Here is an 8003-nt window from a genome sequence, read left to right as displayed (position 1 = left end):
CAGGTCCCTGTAATTCTACGTAACTGGGAGGCTGAGGCAAGAGGATCCCATGAACCTAAGAGTTTGAGGTTGCTGTGACCTGTGACACTGTAGCACTCTACCCAGGGTGACAGAGTACGATTCTGTCGCAAAAAAAAAAAAAAAAAATCCACACAGATTACAGAAAAATTTGAAACTCCTCACTTATCATAACCGCATCTACATTTCTGGTTTTATTTCTTACTACTTCTCTGCCCCATACCCAGAGGTTTGGGTAAACTGGACTTTCATTCTTCCTTAAGCAATGACTTTACCCATGGTGGACTTTCACCTCCCAAAATTCATTTCCATATTTAAGATTTGTTTCAAATTCTGCTCCACGAACCCTCTCCAATTCTCTAATCCAGTTGTGATCTCTTCCTCCTCAACACATAGATCTTTAGTTTAATATCCTTTGAAAATTTTGCCTTTAAAAAATGGTTGCTTAACCCTATTCAGTTACTGGAATGTATAAAGAGCATCCCTCAGCCTTGTACCCCTTTTCCTAGCTTGATATCTTTTACATGAAAGTAACCATGAAAGCCTCATGGTTACAGATTTAAATAAGCTTCTTTAGCTTTCTCCAAAGACAAAAAATTCAAAATATGTAATGTTACAGGGAGTAATAATTTTACTGAACATAAGATTTTGTAAGACCTAACCATTGGGAGGTTTTGCCTTCAGCACTTCCTGAACAGGAATATGATTATGACCATGTATTTATAGAACAAAACTAGACTGTATTACAACCAAAAATTAGCTGACCAGTAGCATTAACTATCATTGTAATTGTATGACTGAAAAGATTCCATTACTTTAGGAATATGGATCACGTGTATATTAGTGGGTTGAAATCAGTTCAAGGGCACATGCCAGGTTTACCCAACCATTATTCCTCTGCTGGGACAATTCCTATTCAAAAAAGGGGGCAAGAAACCTTCACAGACCCAAGACCTGTTTCCAAGTGCCAGGATTTATTATCAGACTTTGTCCCACTTGATCATCTGTGATTCTTGGCAGGCAAGTGGATGTGGAGGTCTTTTCAATTATAATGACTAAAGAAAACTTTTTTGTAAGATTTAATAAGCACACCAACTTCCTTAATGGTTTTTTATATATGCTCAGGCAGCTCAGATACTGCCATCACAGCATAAAATTCCAGACTCTTTTGAATATATTTCATGCTTTTCTTTAATGACCTCATTAGACAAACCCGTTTTTTTGGCAAAGCACAGCTACCAAAAAAAAAAAAAGTTTAATCTCACAATGATTTGTGATATCCAATGGTAAGACAATACAGAAGACACACTTTTAGAATTGTAAAGCTATTACAATGAGAGAAGGGTTACAGAAAAAAGAAAAGTAAAATATTTACCTTACCCTTGAGGGGTTTATAATCTAATTATATAGACAATGTAAACCAATAATATTGTAATGAATGATACACAGCAGCTCAAAACCAAGAAGCACTATCACAAGGGCAGTGGGGGTGTGGGTGAAAATTCAGAGGTAGAAGAATAAGCCCTGCCTCCTACTTCCTATGTCCACACAGAATAGTTACCTGATCTCTTTGAGCTTCAGAGTCCTCTCCTAGGAAAAATGATTGTCTTACAAGGACATTTTGAGGGTTTAATACATAAATAATACATGTGAAAGACAGCTTAATAAAATGTAAGTCTCTACACATGTCTATAGGGATTTATTGGAAGCTCACTGTATGCTAATACCACCTCCAGAACAATTGGGGTACAAAGATTAAAAATCTATAGTCCTTTCCCCCAGAGAGGCCAGCTAAGCATGGCCATGTGGGCTTCCTTCAGAAGGGACTGAAGACCTCAGATCTGGGATATTGAAAGGAATCAAGGAAAGAGACGGAGACCTGAAAGTTCTAGGCTGTGTAGGGCATGTAGAATACAGATGCTTCTTGACTTTTAAGGGGGTTATCCCTCAAAAAATCCATCATAAGCTGAAAATATCCAAAGTTGAAAATGCACTCCATACACCAAACCCACCAAACATCATAGTTCAATCTAGCCGATCTTAAACATGCTTGGAACTCTTAAACATTAGCCTACAACTGGGCAAAATCATCTAACACAAAGCCTACTTTCTAATACAGTGCTTAATATCTTATGTAACTTATTTTTTTTATTTCAGAGTGTTACAAAGGTACAAAATATTTTGGTTACATGAATTGCTTTTGTGCCATTTGAGTAAAAATGTTCCAATCACCGAGATAGCGTGGATTGAACCCAGTAGGTGTGAATTCACCTGTAGCCTCCTCACCCCTCCCACCTGCTTGACTTCTGCTGATCATTACTACCATATGTGCATATCAGTGTTGACAGATTAGTTCCGATGTAACAGTGAGTGCATGTGGTGTTTGTTTCTCCATTCTTGTGATACTTTGCTGAGAAGAATGGCCTCCCGTTCCATCCAGGTTGTTACAAAGGGTATTAGTTCACCATTATTTTATGGCTGCGTAGTGGACATATACATTTCATGGTGTACATATACATTTTATTAATCCACTCATGTATCAGATTGAATAATGTACTGAAAGTTAAAAAAAAAAAAAGAATCAGAATCTGTATGAGAACTCAGAGTATGATTTCTTCTCTACATGTATCACTGTCAAAAAATCATAAATTGAACTACTGTAAGTCAGGGACCATCTGTATAGATAGTTGGGCAGAAAGAACAGATTTTTTTCAAGCAAAGGACAGTATATCCTAGACATGGGCAAGTTTGGTATTTTCTGAGTGCAGGTTCTGCCTAGAAGAAAGAAAATAAATTGTGTCAACTTCAAGAGGAAGGATTATTGAGCTCAAGTACTGCAAAGTAAAATAATTGAGTAATTATTCAGTGAAATCGATAGTAACACTTTAAGGTAAATGCATATTAAATAGAATCTGCCAATTGTGTTCAGATTGGTGGAGGTTCCTCCTTTTTAAGGGAAAAGGAGTTAATCTCAGAGGAGTAACTGGATATTATAAAGTTAGTCAAAAAGGGAGATTTAGAGGACATCTGGGGCTCAGTGCACCTGAGCTGGCAGAAGGACATCACCGTCCTGCTATTTCCCATCAGGAGGGAGTGGCTGCCTAGAGCAGTCCCTCAGGAAGGATGCTAAGGCTTTGTCTGAACTCTGTGGGAAAGCATGTCATGATGAAATATTGATGGTAGCCTTGGGCACTGGATGGCAGAGGAGCCGCTCAAGCCTTTTCTTTCCCCATACTGCTCACACCTGCCCTAGCTCTCTCCCGAGTCCTGAGCATAGAAAAGTGAAGCTCAGAATAATGGCCCTCAGGGCTTTCACAGTCAGCTTCACAAGATTAGATTCAATAAAGCAAAGAAGCCCTCACAGCATCACCACATGTGCTAAAACAAAAAGGCTTTCAGCTTTAGCTATTAGCAAAGCAAACCACTTTCATTAGAACTCCTAGTAGTCCAGGAAAAGTACAAGCTTGACATTTACATGGATGACTATCTGAAGACATGAGGAAGGATAATTCCTGACCTTGGATAGCTCACAGTCTACTGGGAGAAAAGCAGTTCAAAAACAAATAACAGAATGAACAGTACTTTATAACATTTTCCAAAGGGTTCTGTTCTCTTACTTTGCTTAGGCTAATTTGAAAGCATAGAAAGTAAACACTAAACTCATTAACTTATCTCCAGACATAATCCACATGCAAACATGTTTTCTAAAGAGTCCTGAAGCAGGAGAGGACTAATCAGAATGATGCCCAGCAATTATAGTCATTCCAATCCCTAATCACTTTTCAATGAGAGGTTGGTCCTCCCTTACTCTCCTACCAGGGAGATAAAGGAGAGAGTGAAATCGAAACACCCTCAGATACAAGAAGAATAAAATCAAGTAACTCACTGCCCATGTGTAAATTTCTTAGTCATACACTTACCATGAGAGAAGCAACTAGGTATGTATGTGTAAATAGAGGAGAGACTAGTTTAAGAGAGAAAATGTTTCTGAATATGTACCGTTCCGACTTTACAATCACGGAGGCACAATGCCCAGATCCAAAAAAAACCCTACAATGTGGACAGGTGTGTTTTCTGATTCGGGTAATCAATGCTGCTCTGTAGAACTGGGGGTGTGCAACAGGACATGAGAGAGGCAGGGGATGAGGGCAGGTGGACAGTCAGATAAGTAGCTGATCCTATTGCACAAGCAGCAATCATGCAGCTGCTCTCCCCAGTGGCCCAGAGCTGGCTGTGATTGGGTATTGGGTAGCATGAGAAAACTAGTCACAGCTGCCTCTTGGCATTCTCAAGTCAAATAGTGACTTGGGCATCTGGGCCTCTGGCTAAGACTGGCAAGAAGGGCCTGCTGCAGGAAATGCTTGCCTATGCAGAAGGCAGAGAAGGGCCCTGCTGGCACTGCCTGGAGCAAAGTCCTCAAAGAATCCCCTGGTATTCTGTCAGAAATAAATGAAACATCACATGCTTTAGAGCTGGAAAAGTGTCCTGCCCTTGAAAAAGCAGAGAAAAGGTAAGATTTCTGGGGAGGAAAAGCCCTCCCTAACTGGTACCATGACTAATGAAAAAAAAAAATGCAATACTGCCATTTGCTATTACATACTACATGCCAAGAGTTTTACTAGAAACTTTACATGTGTTATGGCTCATGTTTACATGAAGGATTAATCCCACTTTGTCCATGAAGACCTGGAAGGTGAGAGAAGTTAAGTCACTTAGATAACTCACAGAGTCAAGGACTGACTCAGACTCAGGGTGTAAATCCAACATAAACGACACCAGATATTTCCCACCCTTGCTGAGGCTAAACAGGGCATGCTGAAAAAAATCTTCCAGGGATAGAAAAAAGAAATTCATAACAGTTCTGCTGGAAAATATTTCAGGATACATTCTTGTTAAAGACAGTATATATTCTGCTATTGCTAGGTAGAATGTTCCTTAGATGTCAGTTAGGTATAGTCAGATTATAATGTTTTATGAGTTCTGTCATAGTCTGTCTTGTGCTGCTATAACAAATTATCTGAGACTGAGTAATTAAAAAAAAAAAACAGAAATCTACTTCTCACAGTTCTAGAAACTGAGAAATCTAAGATCAACAAACTAGGAGGTTTGTTGTCTGGTGAGGATCCAGTCTCTGTTTCTAAGGTTAGACCTTCAATGCGGCATCCTCTGAAGGTGAAGAGCCCGCATGACTGAATCACTTCATATCGGCTATTAAGAATCTGCACTTGACTTTGGCCATTAAGAATCTGCACTTGAATTTGGTGGTGGGGACACATTCAAACCACCGCATTCATTTTCTTATTCATCTACTTAGGTGTTCTACCAATTATTGAAAATGGCCTATTGGAGTCTTCAACTATTATTGTTAAAATATCTATTTCTCTTCTCAATTATGTTGGTTTTTGTTTCATGAAGTTTGGAAATTTGTTAGGTGTATATATGTTAATAATTGTCATATCTTCCTGATAGAGTTTAGCTTTTATCATTAGAAAATGTTTCTCTCTATCTCTGGTAACATTTTTTTTAAAAATGATTTTGTTTGATATGAATATTGCCACTCTAGCTTTCGTATAATTAATATTTACGAGGTCTAACAATTAAGTTCATGACTTATCCTAGAAAATGTGCTTTATACCACCTCATTGCTAAATATCACTACAATCACCTTTGAAGCACTCCCCCTGGGAAGCTGTCTACCTATGCCAGTGCCTAATTCATTTTTCAAAGCAATTTCGGAACTCTTTTTCTGGATAGCCATCAAAGCTGTCATCATATTACCCTTGATGTCTTAAATGTCATCAAAATGTCTTTCTTTCAATACTTCCTTTATCTTTGGATAAAGAAAAAAAAAGTCATTGGGGGCCATATCAGGTAAGTAGGGAGGGTGTTCCTATACAGTTATTTATTTCCTGACTAAAAACTCCCTCACAGGATCATGTGAGCTTGCCCACTGTCATGATGCAAGAGCTATGATTTTTTAGCCAAGATTTTTCACTTAAGATTTTCCTGATTGAGTCCTTCAATGCAGAGCTTGCAGATCCCAAGAGCCAACTGTAATGACTATGGCTGTTATCAAAAGGCTCTGAGCTGTTTTTGAGTCCACCAGTCCTTACCTCCATAAAGATGTCTGTTAATTGACTTCAAAATTAAGCCTAAATCCACCCAGGGCTTGGCATGTCTACTACTTTGACTCTGGTGCATGCCACCCATATTTCTACAATTGTCCTTGCTCTACTCTTGATCCCTTCGGCCCCCTACCAAGCAGCCACAGGGATCTTGTTTTTCAAATTACTAAATCAGAGTATGACACTTTAAACAAAACCCACCTCACTCCCTGTGATTTCTAAGATGTGGTCCCTGCCTGTCTGTCCAACTATGTCTTGATCTCTCACCTTCTTTCTCTTCCTAAAACAGACCATTCCTGCTCCCAACTCAGGACCTGTACTTGCGGTTTCCTCTGCCTGGATGTAGTCACAGCTGTCCCATTTTCATTACTGAGGCATCAGTTCAAACATCACTTTCTCTAAGAAGGCTTTTACAACCACCCTTTCCAATGTTGCCTCAATAAATTGTGTTGCTTTCTTCACAACACTTGAAATGATCGTTTTTAGTGGTTTATGCCGGGTAGCTCCCATGAGTGAGACTCTTTGTCTATTTTGTTCATTTTAATATTCTCAGGGCCTAAAGAGGGTCCAAGTACATACTTATGGATGTTACAAATATTTACTAAGTAAAAAAACTAAATAAATAAAAAGAAAATAAAACTTAAAAAAGGATTGTAAATTAAGAAGCAGCTCTGGTTATACTTATGCTCAATATTAAAGAAAAAGAGCATATTTAAACATCTTTAAATGTAAATTAAATTCACAAGGGTGATCAAATGGTAATTTACAATGACATTCATACCTGTATAAAAATTCTTAAATAAAATTGCATTAGAGGAAACATGAACCTAAGCAGCAAGTGTTGGGGGTCATTCCAAAGGACTCCCCTCCCAGAGTGTATTAGAATATAGCAGAGAGTTCTCAAAAACTAATAGAACACTTTATAAATCAGGATTGTCCAACTCAAACCCCAGACCTTTTAAGACTCCATTCTAAGTATCTGCTGATTAGGTTGGATAGAAGAACCCTACATCCACACTGTCTACAGTAGCTTACTACCAAATGTATCAAAGGATTAATGGGGGATCCTAGGAAATTGTAAACATCTGGTCATCCTACACTTACCCTCAAACTTTCCAATCTTTTGCTACAGCCGTCAGGATGCTGTTAGTATCTGGTGAGTGACTGCCATGCATTTGTTAAAGTGAATAATAATAACTTAAAACCCTAAGAAGGGTTTTACATTTTAATACAGGATTCTTAGAAGTGTAGCATATTATCTCAAGAAAATTAATTTCTAGAGTAGGATTTGGGGGCAACAATGCATTGCTCTGTCAGTCCAAAATCAGATTAGTGGTAATTCTGGGCAACCACAAGGGCCTCCTGCTCTGCTTGTTTCCTGCAGCTGAATTCCTCATTCACTGTCTCATAGCAACCACTAATTCCATAGGTCATCTCCAGCAGACATAGCACTAGTGAGGTGCAGCATTGCTGATTCCAAGGCTAGGAAGCTCCGTTTGCCAGGCATAAACCATCCACAAAGCAGAGCACTGAATTGTGCTGATCATACAGCAGAAACAGAACCACTTAGCATGCAGATTAGGTCCATCTGCTTTGTCATCTGCAGCAAGGCAAAGCACCAGAACTCTTCTCTCTTTTACTCTCTCCCAATGCCTAGAAGACATTTAATTAACAGTCAGTCTAGAAACTAAATGTTTACAAGATTAATACACCATCACCGGCATATCTGTTAATTTTAGCTTGCAAATTACCAGGGAAAGATGAACTATACTCCTATAATTTTGAGATCAATATCAGGAAGTCAGTGATCAGCTCACACTAGTCATTCTTGTCACCCCATTCAATGCCATAATGCTGGAA

The 8003-nt window shown here is 38.7% G+C and overlaps 1 long non-coding RNA gene across 1 annotated transcript in view; it reads right to left on the bottom strand.

The window, feature by feature from the left end:
- LOC111728248 overlaps window positions 1-7289 on the bottom strand; it is a 19423-nt gene extending 12134 nt beyond the window's left edge. Inside the window, exon 1 of the long non-coding RNA XR_002775616.1 lies at window positions 7248-7289. This is a non-coding gene — a long non-coding RNA (uncharacterized LOC111728248). The remainder of the gene's footprint in view (window positions 1-7247) is intronic.
- Between the last annotated feature and the right edge of the window lie 714 nt (window positions 7290-8003).

This window comes from Otolemur garnettii, unplaced genomic scaffold (genome assembly GCF_000181295.1).
Source record: "Otolemur garnettii isolate 467f Iridium unplaced genomic scaffold, OtoGar3 scaffold00147, whole genome shotgun sequence".
Taxonomy (NCBI): domain Eukaryota; kingdom Metazoa; phylum Chordata; class Mammalia; order Primates; family Galagidae; genus Otolemur; species Otolemur garnettii.
This window is presented reverse-complemented; position numbering and strand designations above follow the sequence as displayed.